Source organism: Cuculus canorus, chromosome 2 (genome assembly GCF_017976375.1).
Source record: "Cuculus canorus isolate bCucCan1 chromosome 2, bCucCan1.pri, whole genome shotgun sequence".
In the NCBI taxonomy this organism is placed as follows: Eukaryota; Metazoa; Chordata; class Aves; order Cuculiformes; family Cuculidae; genus Cuculus; species Cuculus canorus.
In genome coordinates, this window is record NC_071402.1 from 20027312 (window position 1) to 20042568 (window position 15257).

Sequence of the window (15257 nt, forward strand, 5' to 3'; positions counted from 1 at the left end):
CTCAGCAGAAGGACGAGGCTGGCTAGAGCATGAGTTTGCAGTAAGTTGGCAGCAGATGAAACTTCCAAGTATGACAATTGCAAATTTGTCATAACTGTCCATTGACTAAGCTTTAGAAATATCATTAGTAGCAATATTTTATAAACATGCAAGAGTAGCTGCTCTTAAGAAATCACATGAAGATAAGACCCACTTAGTGCTGCTCTTTTTTTGTAAAAGCAAAGCCAAAAGATTTGCTGTAACTGCTAAAAGAAGCCCTTGGAAAGGGGAGAGAGGACAAGCATTAAGACTTCTTTTTCTTTTTGGGGGATGAGGGAAGAAGGGTGGAAGATGGGGAAATTTTGTACTTCTGCAAGGACTCTTTGAACCAAATTGGTTTATTTTTTCAGTAAATTTGTTGAGCAGTTACAAAGTTATATTGTCAAAATCTGCTGCTTTTATAGAAAATAAAGATTGTAGTTTTCTCTTTGAACCAGTGTAATGTGTAAACCTATGATTTTCTGGGGTTTAAACTTTCATTTCTAATCTCATTTAGAGAAGATGTATTGTCATATTTGTGATTTTTTTAAATAAAATTTTTAATAGTTTCAGTAAGTGTCTTCTCAATTCCTACTTCAGAAATGCCCTCAGGAATTATGCCTGCAAAAGCCACTCGAATACTTTAATTAAAAGAGGAGGGTGGTGGTAAGGACAGCACCGCTGTCTCTGATAATAGGCTCCTTTTGTAGCACGTACAAGTGGGAGAATGAGAGTAACTCCTGTCTTCCCTGCAATTAGCTTGGAATTGTGTAACCTTTAATATCGAAGAGGAAAGCGAAAGACCTCTGAGGCCAGCAGGTAAGAGCCCTAAAGGATGTTTAGTACTGAGAATAGAATGTGGGTAAAACGTGCAGGAGCGGCATGTCCACACATGAGTTACGCAGTGGTGGACTGAATCTGTCATCCTTTCTGTACTGAGTTCACAGTTGGCCACAGGAGCAGTTGTGAATCCAACTTATTTCCATGACTGAGCAAAAAGCTGACAGGCAGTAAAATAACTTTCCTCTTTATTTGTATAATGCAGTTCTAATTAAATAAACTATAATTTGAATATATGAAAATGCAAAGCTGCAAGGCTCCTAACGACTGTCTTCAATTTGTATGAGAATGAGAAATGCTTTACAAAAGGTAAAACAATCATTGTATTGTACTTATCTAAAGATATTTACATTAAGTAGAGGATCGCTCTGGTTGCTTAGCAGCCTGGGCTGACATGTAAGCTATACCTCAGCATCTTCTTTGACTCCACGGATGTCTTCATAACTACCATATTTGTTTCTTGCTCAGTGCATCCTCAGTAGTAGGAGGGCATTTTAAATTTAGTCTGTGTGCAATCGGTATTTTCCCTTGTCACAGAGGCTGTGTGGTAGCAGACTAGACCTGGCGCTGTACAACTTGCTCATCCACACTGCGCTCATAGTATGGACTAAATTTCTCCACCCACCATGTCACAAAATAGATTTGTGTGAGTTTGCATTCATACATGCATTATGGCTACTGGACAAATTTGAACTTTAGTATCAAGTAAAATCATAATGCATTAGCGTATTCCATAGCTTAAAGGAGTTTTGAAAATGTGTATGAATTAGATGAGTGCGACGTTGGAGCTTGTCTTCCTGGAACTAATCAGCCCTGAATATACTAACCTGGCCATGAAGAGAAATTTTAATGCAAACAAAAGGTTAAGTTTGTTTCAAGAAGTTGAGCTACTTGTTGCAGTGAACATTCCATGTAAGTGGAAGAATTTGTTATGAAAAAAATAACAAACATGCTTGTGAGAGCTTACATACTGCAACAGAAGTGTGGAGAGGTGCTAGCCATGCTGCTCAGCTATGGGTGGCTCGGCTGAAACAGCCACAGGCTGGAAGCTGTACTGCGTGCATTCTTAGGAGGTGGGAACGTGCAGATTATATGCCTCTAATAATGATCCTGGGCAGAGTATGTGGAAGCAACTATTTCAGACAACTATCTTTTTATACCCATGTTGGAAACACACAAATGTTGTCCCTCAGTGATCAGAAGTTATGGTGTTAAAGGAGAAATTGTGCTGTGCCAAAGAGACTTTTATTCAATGTTTGGAGGTATGGACCTTGTGATTGAATGAGGAGGCTGGTCGTAGAAGGATTTAGATTCTACACATGGCTTGGATGCAAAGTTCTTGAGTAATCTCATGAAAAAAATGTAATCTTTGTGTCTGCATTTAGGAGTTAGAAGTTAAAGAACATTTTTGGAGTATTGGGATGTTAATTTAATTATATTGGTATGTTTTCATATTCTTGACCAGTACAGACCACAGAAATGCAGTGTGTTGTTCAATAATACTTGTTCAGATGATACTTAATTTGAGGGCAGGAGGGGTGTTGCTATTTCTACTGCTTTAAGGAGCATTTTTCATCCCATGATACCAGATGAATGCCTTTTTGAAGAGCCATAAAGGTGATGACATTTAGACAGTAGGAGTTGATTCTCCATAAAACTGCAGTTCATCGTTCTCACTAATATGAACCTTGTGTTGTATGATTTCCTTCATATAAAAAACCTTTTTCCTAATTATTTTTGATCTAACTAGGACTATTTGTTCAGTGCCATGCCTTTCTTATTTTGTATGTAGGAAAACACTTATTTCAAATTCTTTTCTTCTCTGTTCCTCACTTCATACCACCTTATAAATCTCCCCAAAGGATCCGAAACTCACTTAGGACAGACAGCTTCCTAAGCTTTGAAAACATTTATTGGAAATTATTAGTACGAAATAAATATTCCAATGTGCTGTGTGATTTGAATATAAAGCAAGTGGTACTAAGAATGGGAAATGTCAGAGAATTTCTGTGGGGCTCCAGGAGGTTCAAATTAAGTTAGAAGAAAGAAGGACACTCATTTATTTTGGCTTTCAACATGGTTAGGTATTAGTTTCTTGTACGAATTCAATCAGTGTTTTCAAAGAATATACAGTTTCAGCTGAAATTACTTGCACAGCTTAAAGGTACTAATAATCTGCAGTGTCCCTGCCCTGCCAAGTAAACAGAATTTGTGAGAGGTCAAACGCTTGTGATTATTGAGTTGTTACTGGTATATCCAGCTATAGATTGAGGAACCTAATTTAGACAGCCATGTCCTTTCAAATCTTGGCTACATTTGTAAAGTGCCATAAAAGCTTTTTGGATCAAAGGTGCTTTATTTTAATAGTCCAGTGAAGGAATAGCCCTGATGTGAAATGAGCTTTCCGTTTTGACTTCACTCAATCCTCATCCCCCCAAAAAAACTATCCGGCTGCATCTTGTTATGTAATTTATCTGTCAATTCTGTCAAAAAGAAGAGCTTGTGTTACTTGGAGGGCCCTCATGCCAGTTCTGAAATGAAAAGCCATGCACGCTGCCAGTACAGCAATTGCCTGCAGGCTTATTGAATTTCTTTCTTCACTCCTACTCACCACCAAAACCAGCTCAGGGAAAAAAAAATCGCCAAAAATCTTGTTAGAAGTCAGCAGAACTGAAAGCTGATAAAATACTAGACAAAAATTTCTGGGGGAAAAAAATCAAACCGATATATAAAACATTATTAATAGGTTATTATATATGTGCTTTACTCGTGAATAGAGCCAGACTCAGTGGGACTGTCAAACATCCAGGCAGAGGGAGCCACAAAGTGGTATATGTTCTGTTAGTTTAAGCCCACATATTCCGGTATCCCATCATGTTCTCTTTTATCTTCACTTGCTCTACAAGTTCTGAGTTGATCCCAAGGAGAGAGCCAACACAGCCCTCCTCTCCTTCACGCCCTCTATGTGTTAACTACACCTGCGAGAAAAGTAAATAGGATATAAAAGGATATCTATCCTGGCAGGTTCCATATATGTAACTAACATTATCTGCATAACTAACATTTCTGCAGGATACATCAACTCCAAACTGCAGCTTCCAGAGCAGTGGGGAATAAGAGGTGTGGTACTTGCCCCCTGCGTGTTTTTCCAGGTGTATCATTCTCAAGCTGAGAAATTATTATGGATTTGTATAAGGGAGTAAAAATAAGGGATGTGAAGGGAAGACATGGGAGAGTATTCACTCCAGAAAGTTTGAAAAGGATGTCTGAACAAACAGGATGTTCGAGTGGAGGAGAAGCCTAGGGAAAGCACAAAGTGTGGAATGGCATAAAGCATGCTATGGAAAAGGAGAGAGAAGAAGCTGTCAGATAAGAAGACAACGTGCTAGGCAGAGTAAAAATCCTTGATAGTCATGAGTATGAGGGAGAAGTGATAAATTTGCATCAATGTATGGGGATCATCAGCCAATGACATTGGTTGAAACAATTTCTAAATATCTGTCAGCTGTAATTAGTGGTAATAGTAGGGATGTAAGAGCTGGACAAAGCACGATGGGAAAAGAAAGAGGATAAAATAGGCTCTTGTGTTTGTGTCTTAATTTTGTCTGTTTTCTGTGTGTTGGCTCATTAAGAAGCCTGCCTGCCAGGAGAGAAACCATTTTGGTTTTGGATAGTTGTGGCCATATGGGGAAAAAGAGATACAGTGTCCTCCCTGAAAAAGTTTGTTTTCTCTCTAATGTAAGATAAGATATTTTGGGCACACCGTGCTGTTTGCATGGAAATATTACAGTTGAGGACTTAAATGGCAGAAACAGAAATGGAATAATAAGCTTGAGGAGAGTAGTCTGGTTGGCAGCTGATTGGAGGTTTTGGTTAGTAGTTATAACAATCCAAAGGCTTCTAGTACCACAAGCATCATTCTTTTCTTTTTGGTTTATTTGTGATGAGAGAAGAATGACAGAAAAGATCCAATTTTAAATTTCCAACATACTTATATTTTTTCTCTTGTGTTTGGAATGGTGATTTATTAAGTGATACGAAAGCAGGCTTGCCACTAGAGGAATGGCACACTGCAGCTCTCTCTATCCATCAGACAAAGGCTCCAAGCTATAATTTGCATAGGAGCTCTTATACAAAATGCCACAAACAAATAACATGATATGGGGATGGCAGAAAGCAAGAAGTTGCCACGGTCCAAATCTCCCAGAGCTAGAGAAGTCTGGCTGAAAAATCCTTCATTTAAACAAGGGAGAGAATACTTCCCATATTGGGGCAGCCTGCCAGGAACCGTAAGAATGAGTTTATTATTGCTAGATTGATCTAAAATGAGGATAAAAAAAATTACAGGGCATAGTTGTTCCAAGCACTATAGGTGGCTTATGTGTCTTGATGCTGTCAAAAGGCCTGGAATATGGAACTAGAAATGTAGCTTTTGTGTTAGTCAAGACCTTCCAACTGCAGACCTGCTTTCAGGATCCTTCTATAAACCCCTTTCTAGATGCATCTGTCAAACTGGTGAACTGGGAACATAAAGTTCACTGAAGAATTAAGAGCCTTAAGCCTATTCTTTACACCCACCTGATCTGCCCATAAAAATTTTGATAACCAGTTGTGTGTGACAATCTAAACTATTCACAGAGCCAAGGATGTACCCCACAAAACAGAGGTGTGACCATTGCATGAGAGGATATACCCATGCCAGCCTGAAATTACCTGATAAAGATCATAGAATCATAGGACAGTTTGGGTTGGAAGGGACCTTAAAAATCACCTAATTCCACCCCCTCTGCCATGGGTAGGGACACCTCCCACTAGACCAGGCTGCCCAAGGCCCCATCCAACCTGGCCTTGACAATTTCCATGGATGGGGCAGCCACAACTTCCCTGGGCAACCTGTTCCAGTGTCTTGTCACCCTCATTGTGAACAATTTCTTCCTAATGTCTAATTAAATATTTCTCCTTCCAAATTAAAACCGTTCCCTGTCACCCTATCACTGTATGCCCTTGTAAAAAATCTCTCCCCAGCTTTCTTGTAGGCTCCCTTCAGGTACTGGAAGATTGCTGTAAGGACTCCCTGTAGCCTTCTCTTCTCCAAGCTGAACAACCCCAACTCTTTGTCTGTCCTCATAGCAGAGGTGTTCCAGCTTCGCGGCCCATCTCTGGACCCATTCCAACAGTTCCACATCCTTCTTATGTTGGGGATTCTAGAACTGGACACAGATGGGGTCTCAGCAAAGTGGAGTAAAGGGAAAGAATCACCTCCCTCAAACTGCTGGCCACGCTTTTTTTGTTGCAGCCCGGGATATGGTTGTCTTTCTGGGCTGGAAGTGCACATTGCCGGCTCGTGACAAGCTTCTCAATCAATAAGCACCCCCAAGTCCTTCTCTGCAGGGCTGCTCTCAATTGCATCATCCCCCATCCTGTATTGAAACTGTGGATTGTCCTGACACGGGTGTAGAACCTTGCACTTGGCCTTGCTGAACCTCATGAGGTTCACACAGACCCATTTCTCCAGCTTGTCCAGGTCCCTCTGGATGACATCCTGTCCTTCCAGTGTGGCAACTACACCACTCAGCTTGGTGTCATGTGCAAACTTGCTGAGGGTGCACTCGATCTCATTGTCTATATCATTGATGAAAGTATTAAACAATGCTGGTCCCAGTATGGACCCCTGAGGGACACCACTCATCACTGATCTCCATCTGGACATGGAGCCATTGACCACTACTCTCTGAATGTGACCACGCAAACAATTCCTTATCCACCAAACAGTCCATCCATCAAATCCATATCTCTCCAATTTAGAGAAAAGGATGTTGTGGGGGACTGTGTCAAAGGCTTTACAGAATTTCAGATAGATGACATCCATTGCTTTTCCCATGTCCACTGATGGAGTCATCAAGATGCTAGTAGCAATGAGGATGCCATGTTGCAGGCATACTCTCAGAAAGGTCTTGGTGTCCTCAGCAATTGTGCACAGCCCACAGTGAAGCCCAAACACCTTGTACTCCTCTCCTACCTGCCTGCTGGCTTACACTTGCAGTTTCGTTTGCAGATTTAATCTATGTGTTACAAGTCCTCCAAACTATAGCAGTGGTAGGATTGCCCTGTAAATATCAAAAAGTAAGGACGTGCCGTGACTGCTACAGCAATTTTGTCCCAGCTGCACTATTTCCAAAATGGTCTGGCTTTCAATTGAACAGTGTAGCTAATTGTACTTTTATGTTTGGCATCAAGTCTATGGGAAATCTTCTGCAACGTTTACTCAGATCCTCCAAGTCTTGGAGTATGGTGTTTACTTAATTTTTAATTTTTGTTTTCAACCATAACTCTATTGATAAAGAAACCAGAAGGAAGAGACGTGTTAGTTAACACATTAGGTTCTGTTAGTTTAACAGGCAGAAATGTGTAAGAACAGCCAGTATTGATTCGTCTTTCTCCAGCCAGGCAGTGGGCTCACAGTAATTGGGGAATTTCTTTGATAGCTATTAGAGTCTCAGGATGAATTAGTGCTAGAAAATCCTCCTTCTGCTTTCAGGTGCCTACATCCAAAAATTAAACCTGTGATACTTTCCACAGCTGTGAGCTAAGCTTTGACACTTCTGAATTCCCTGTATAGCTAAATGCCAGTTTTGTGCACGCAGGCTGAGCTTTGCAGCAGCTGATGATGTGTTCCTTTGCCTGGCACACACGTGGCATCCATCCTGCATGGTGGCACTCTCTGAGTGCACCCATGAGACCTGGCCTAGCAGGAAAACAAACAGAGAAGATGAAGAGGGGTATGTCTGGTCTATAGCCTGAGCACATGCCTGAGACACTCAGCGGTGGGCTTACGTCTCCCTTTTTCTTGATTTAGAACAAGGATTTGAATGTAAATACCTTACCTCTCAAGAAAGCACCAGGGTGGCTTTTGCTCTTTCCATTTTCATACTTCTTAAATGATTTTTGGAGCAGGTCTGCCCCAGCAAGTTTATTGATGTTTAAGTGGTTAATTCAAAGCAAACCAGCTATTTCTAAGAAAAAGAAATCAACTATGGAGAAGCCAGTCCGGTAACCCAAACACACTTTCTATACCTTCTATACAAACCAGTGCAGTTTATGAAAGGTTTTGGTCTATCCAGAACTCCTGAGCGGTGTAAACAGAGCGACGAAGTGGATTTATTTTGACTGAGGTATGAGTGATATCTCTGACATATGAGATAACTGCAACAGGAGTCATTCTTAGCATAGCTATGCTAATTGCTGACTTCAGGTGGTTGGCCCAAAGGGTGGCTCTCTTCTACTATTTGTTTGAACAATTCACACAGTATTTCAGGATGTTTCTTATATGCCCACATTTCCATGCTGGACATGTATGACATAAATAGTTTGGGGTTTGTATATATCTAGATATATGTAAACTAAAAGTATTAGGTTGTTTTCATTAGCTGCTCTGGCATGTTCTATCCGTTGAGGTGCTGCTTGCTTTTATGAAATCTCTCAGCTTCCCGAGTAGCTTGCTGGAAGATTGAAAAAGCAAATCATAAAAATGAATAAACTTCTCAGTCAATATTGTATGTATTACAGAGCCAAATACAAAAACAGTTGCAGACAGTTTGGGATTTAATTAAACACACTGCAGCTACCTCAGCCAAATTTCTGACCCAGTACAAACAGACTCTATCAGGTTAGATGTTAAAATAATATTTGTCATGTAACTTTGATGTGAATTCTATTCTGCTGGATCTGGGATTGTACGTTCATGACAGTTTATCAGCCTGTTTAGATTGTCAGCAACCATGCCTAGATCTTTTGTCCTTGGGCTTCCTAGGCGGTCTCAGGCCTGCGTCCCTCTTGCTTGTCCTTTCTGTGCCAGCTGAGATCCACCACTCATTTTCCTGGTTCCAGAGAGGCATGGACTTACTGGATTGAATCCAGCAAAGGGTCGCAAAGATAATTCAGGAACTGGAGCATCTCACGTATGAGGGGAGGCTGAGACAGTTGGGACTGTTCAGCCTGGAGAAGGGAGGGCTCAGAGGGGTTTTACCTGTGTGTATAAATAAATACCTGATGGGAGGTAATGAAGAAGAGGGAGCTATATTTCTCAGTCGTGTCCAGTGACAGGGTGAGAAGCGATGGACGTGAGTTAAAATACATAAAGTCAATTTGAACACAAACCCCACATTTTTACTGTGAGGATGATCAAACACTGGCACAGATTGCCCAGAGGGTTTGTGGAGTCTCCCTCCCTGGAGATATCCAAAAGCCACTTGGGCATAGTCCTGGCGAGCTAGCTCTGCGTGACAGTACTGAGCGTGACAGTTGGAGCAGATGACCCTCCGGAGTTGCCTGTAGGCTTAGCCATTCTGTGATTTTGTCATAATCCCATTCGTGTATGAGTTGGAAACTCCATGGAAACGTGCCAGTACTAAACAGTGCAACTTCCCATATTTAATACAAAAAGTATGACACAGCCATGCAGCTGTGCCAAAGCTAAAGTCAGGCCCCAGGACTTACTAGGAGTGTATTCTCCAAGGTTGGCATGATATGCTCCCTCTTGCCTTGGTTGGAGGTCCAATATCTCCACCAGTACACACCATCCACGCAAGGACAGTAGCTGGGAATGTCCCAAATAAATTGGTCCCAGCAACTGCAATATGAATATAGCCAGGCTCTGACACAGGGCTGGCCAAAGCTGTGTCTTGATGAAGGTCTGGAAGAAAGTTTATGGACCTTGATGGATCCTCTGGAGACAGAAAAGCGTCCTGCTCCTGTTCTGAAGATTTCAGTCATACCTTGGGCACAAACATGAATGGGAGAGATTCTGAAGGAGTCATCTTCTTCCAAATACAGCTCACACTTCTCAGGAGGGAAGTGTTCTATAAAAATGACGTATGATGTGAGTGAGTGAGTGAGTGAGTGAGTGAGTGAGTGAGTGAGGTTAGAAAACCATCAGTGGTATGGAGAGGTCTGCTCCAAGTCTAGCCAGCAGAGTTTCATACTGCAACTCTATTGCTTTTATTACCGCTGGTAAGAAAGATGATTTGCTGCCATCCCACCTTGTAAGTTTAGGATTAGCTTTTAAGAAGTTTTACCTTAATTTTACAGCTGTGAGGTGCGGTTTTCCTTTATTTCTGCAGCTGCTGGATGCAGTGCTGCTGGCTGAGCAACAGCTTCTGCTCTGTGTTCCCTCTGCAGACAACAACTTTTGCCTTTCTCCAGGCCTCTTCCAAACAGAGAGTGGGCCGTTGGGTAAAAAGTAGACTTTTTTTGACAAAATAACATGTTGTGATTCTATCGGCCTGGTCTCTTTTGTGCTCACTGCTTTTTGCTTCAGGTAGATCACATCCAGGTACATGGTGGCAATCTTGAGCATTCAAATACAGGCTCAGGCATGGCAAACACGTCTTATTACAAAAAGAAGACCATAGAAAACTTATTCGGCTAGATTGGTTTTATGGACTATTTCCTGACTTTCTTTTCTATTCTTTCCCTGCAGATGATCATAATTTAAGTATCAAAGATCTGACATCTGTGAATTTTAACCTGAGTTAGCAAAGGAATATTCACCTAATATTTCATAGAACAGCAGCCTCCTTGGCTGCCCCGGCAAGCAAATATCATTTGATACACTTTGCCATATCAGTGTATCAAATGATATTAGAGAAACAGATAACAATACAAAGCATCTTGGTCTGGGCATCATTTAGCTTGGATGATGAGGTGACTTTCATGCCCTGGTGTGTTACACAGCAGTCTTGGAGCAACGTGAGATGCGTTTGAGGCTCAGTGTACACTATTAGTGCTGGTACTCTTTTTGACCATTTTCTCATCCCTGATTCTTCAAGGACCTTTATGAAAACTCATGAAATGGTAGGAGCTGTAAGCCAGTGAAACAGAAATCTCTGCTTCCCTCGCAAGTGCCCAAAAGTTGACCCATATTTGTTCCATGGAGCTGATCAGGAAACTGCTGAAGGAGTCCTGGTGCAGATTACAGTTGCCTGTGAATGATACCCTGATCAAAGATATTAGGGAGGCAGCACAGTGTCTCTACTGCTCTCCAAAGAGCTGCCATAAGGAAGATACAGCCTCCACCAACTAAGGGTTTTGAAAACTATGGTCATCACATGCCCTTACCTACAGCCATTCTGTCAAAGGACAGAACAAAGTTCACCATTTTCTTTTAAAAGAAGCCTGCAAAGTTCATGTCTTCTTTCTGCGCAGTAATTTACTGGTGACTCAGCCAGGGAGTGAGAGGCAGGTACTCAAACCCATCCTTATCCTCAATGTTCATCCACATCCACATCTCCTGCCCTCCATTTGCTGGTAGCCATGTGTTTTGCTAACTGGAAACCAGCAAGAGATTCCAGCATTGCTTCCTTCTCTCACGGCAACTCTATCGTTATTGATCTCAGGCAGAGTGTGTCATGTGCTGATTGCTCCAAAGGAAATGTACAGCTGTGGACTCCCAGCCTTCCATTCTGAGATGTTTTTGTAGCTTGATGCATGTAACGTTTTATGCAGTCACTGATTAATTTATAGCTACATCTTTTGGTGAGCAGAAACCCATGTATGGCTCCTTTTTGTGAGCTATGGGTTACTTTCCCCTGAATCTCTCTAGTCTAACAAATCCTGATTTCGTTCCTGCATAGAGGCCCAGCTGCCATAGGGACCGTATTGATCACCCGCTCCCTGCCCTGCCTTCCCCTTCTAATTACTTAGGGTACAACCAGAGAGGTAGATTTTGGTATCATCAGGCAAATGAGGGAAAGTAGTCAGTTGTTATGCATGAGTGTACAGGCACCAACTGTGCCTTTAACTAAAAATTCACATAGTTGTGTTTTGGGAGGAGACCATTGCCAGAGGTTTCCTCAGAACTGTCTGATAAATCAGACTGACAGGGATACGGGGATAGACTGACGACACTGATGCACATTGTGTTCTTGTTTTGCATTTAAGGTTTGTGAATACAAACCTTTTTTTTTGGTCAAAAATTTCTCAGAAGGGTCTCGGCCTTCCATGTCTGCTGATTTGAGGTAGAAGCAAAGCTCTGTTCCTCCAAGACTTTTGAAATTAAGCTAAATGGTGCCACTGAGTTCAATACCTCTGGGGTGAGGAGCAAGCCAAGAGAGGGGGGTTTCTTACCGTCATTTCCACTTTGGATTTACATGCATCGCATCAGGTGAAATTTAGTTGCAGACATTCAATACATTCCACTTGATTGATCCTTACAAAGTCTTCAGGGGTTTAGTGCATAGTTTTTACCCCATATACATATATATGCATATGGTATAAACTATCTTATCTTTTCCTAATATTTAAAATACCTTCAGTGTTGAAGGTGGCACTTTGCTAAGGGGGCAGCAGTAACACAAGATGAATTGGCTTTTAAAAATCCTTGCCCGAAACTGTCCCTGCCGCATCCCTCTGCGTCCCTCATGTTAGCAGATAAAATGTGGATTTTGATACTGCAACAATTGCTTACTGGGCAAGATGCTGTTCCCCAGAAGTACTAGACAGTGGGGAGTGGACTTGGGCCCAGTGTTATTATTAGTTGTATTTACCAAGCCAGCTGTCAGAAAATATTCAGCTGCCAGCTGTGGGCCAAACCAAGGCCGGGGTGAAGGAAGGTTTGGGAGTGTCATGAGGGCACTGCAGATGATCAGTAGCTGTTTTTAGACTGAACCATGTGATTTGTAACATTCCCTTTGTTAATTGTCACACTGTCTAAAACCCAAACATTGTATTTTCTCCAAGAAGAGAGGCTGGCATTAAATAATGAAAATCATCATTGAGGTCCAACCAATCTGAAAGTATCCATTGGAATGATGATAAAAAATTCAGTGTTCAGTTCAGGGAAAGCAAAGTGAAATATCTGCATTTGGCATGGCCACACATGTTCTCCTTTAAACGGCTCAGCGGAGAAAAGGAAAGAGTCCAAAAGAAAGTAGAAATTAAAGGCAGACAACATCTTCTAGATTGTCATATGTATTATTCTGCCAGTGCAGAACTGAGTCTTTTAATACTTATTTGAGCCTTTCATTCCCTAAGGAACATGATTTGTAGGCTTTCTGCTGATCAACAGAAGATAGGCATAGTTAAGTCTACAGCTACTTACATACTGTGGTTCATACTTTTGGCTCCGAGAGTCCCCTTCTCAGCCCCTGGGGTACTGTTGAAATGGCAGACATCACAGTTTCTCTGCCCTATTTTTTAATTTAATTTTATTCTGAGGAATGATGACCTTAAATTTTCATTTTTTTCCCCCTTATGGTTTAGTTCTATTTTACTGTAAGGGCAGAATGGAGTCAAACTTTTCTTCCAGAAGAAAGGTGTGATACACCTTTCCAAAGCTTGCAACCAAGCAAAAGCTGGCATTCAGCTCCCATCATGATTAGCAGGGTATAGAGCCCAAACAAAACAGGATTCTAGTGTGGTTTATGCACTTTTTAAGATTAAAAGCTGTATTTTATGGCTCTCAGATTCTGAAAATATGTCCTTGGGTACATCTATGCAATTCCTCTGACAAAACTGAATATAAGCTCTTCCTTTGTCTCTCTCTGAGAACCTTAATTTCTATTGCTTAGATATTTGTCACAACAACATATCAGTGGGTAGCATCCTGCACACAGTGAGATCATATACCCATTTGTTATAGTGTTACTATCTGTTGCACCTTTGGTGTAAAATTATCTGCTGCTCTGGGCTTTCTTCTGAACTGGGCTAAAGGAGGTGACTGTTTCGGAGAGAATGCTCACGAGTTCTCTTTTAATTTGTTTTCCTGAGCTTTGTTTGTTACATATATAGGACAAGGGGTAATCGATGACGTGACAGTGGAGAAGTACAATATTCTGCAGATTATGGAAGTGTCTTGAACATATGCTTTTATGTTAATGGAGGCAATTTTACTTCTGAAACTCACTGTAGATTAACTACACTACAAAAATTGTTAGGATTTTATCTAGGAATTCTTAACTGTCCAAAATTCTTTTAAAACTCCCTTCTTTATTATCATTTGGCAGAGATGCTTCTTGTATATTCCAACAAATATTGCAATCACTTTATTGCTAAACATATGCTGGGGAAAGCATGTGCCTAACATCACAACATTTAACACATAGCCTTTATTACCATTAAGTAGTAAATGTCACTAAACTGTACATGGATGATATCTCCAAAGCCACTTACTAAATTAGAAGGTTATTCAGACAAGATGTTGAATACAAAATATGTCTATGCTGAACAATGCCTCTGTGATAAGAAAATAACGCGCAAATTCTGACATTTCAAGTCAAAGTTTCCATCATATCACTTTCCTCTCAGTAAGGAATCATTCTGAGAGCCACTTTTGATTATTAGTGCTCATAGTGATAACAGTTTTGTGTTTCCAGGTCTTTGCTCCTCTTTCCTTCTGTGATCAACAGAAAGAGTGGGAAAACAAGGTAGTTTTCTCGATGAGACAGGGCTGAGGGCTAAGGGCTAATTACATCTCAAGGATGTAATTTTTTATTAAAAATATCTTAAGTATTTCTTCCATCTGATGTACAGGTGAAAAAGAATCATGGGAAACGCAAAGTAGAAATAAAAACTAAGCATACATTTTAAGCAGAATATACCAACAATATATAAATATAACTCCATACATATATGTGTGTGTATATATATATATATATACAAACAAACCTATAAATATATACATAGATATGAGAGGGAGCATAAAAAAAAATTGGGTGCACAGAGAAAAGTCAAAGGGCAACGGTCACAGCTTGCAATTAGGAATATTCTCTCTGGATATAAGGAAAAATTTTCACTGTGAGGGTGGACAAGTACTGGGAGAGGTCATCCAGAGAGGCTGTGGAATCTTCCCATCTTGAACGTTTTCAAAACAGCTGGACAAGGCCCACAACAGCTTGACCTAACTCTGAAGACAGTTCTGCTTTGAGCAAGAGGTTAGACAGATGATCTTCCAAGGTCCCTTCCAAACTCAGTTACTCTACGATTTTGTGTGGGTGAGTTTGTATGTGTATGAGCGATAAAGCAGTGATTGCATAAATCTTAGGACAGAAGATGCAAAATCTATGTAATAGTATGTAAAAATCTGTTTAAAAAACAGTTCACATTTCTTCTTTGCATTCCACAGGTCCTTGTGAAGCCATTTTTCTGAGGCCCTATTAGAGCAAACTTAATCTCATATACACACATTGCAGACCTCTGCTCTACAGTTAGAGTATGATGAAAATTGTGAAACAGAACACATGAACTGGCCTGGCATACACTAATTTTCTGATCAATATGCTGGCAAACTGAAATCACTGTTTTCCAAAAGAAGTGGATTACCTGCAGCTGCCAAGCTGGAATTTGAACTCTTCAGAATGCAAAATCTACACAGGAGTGCACTGGCTCTTGCACACTCCAAAGGA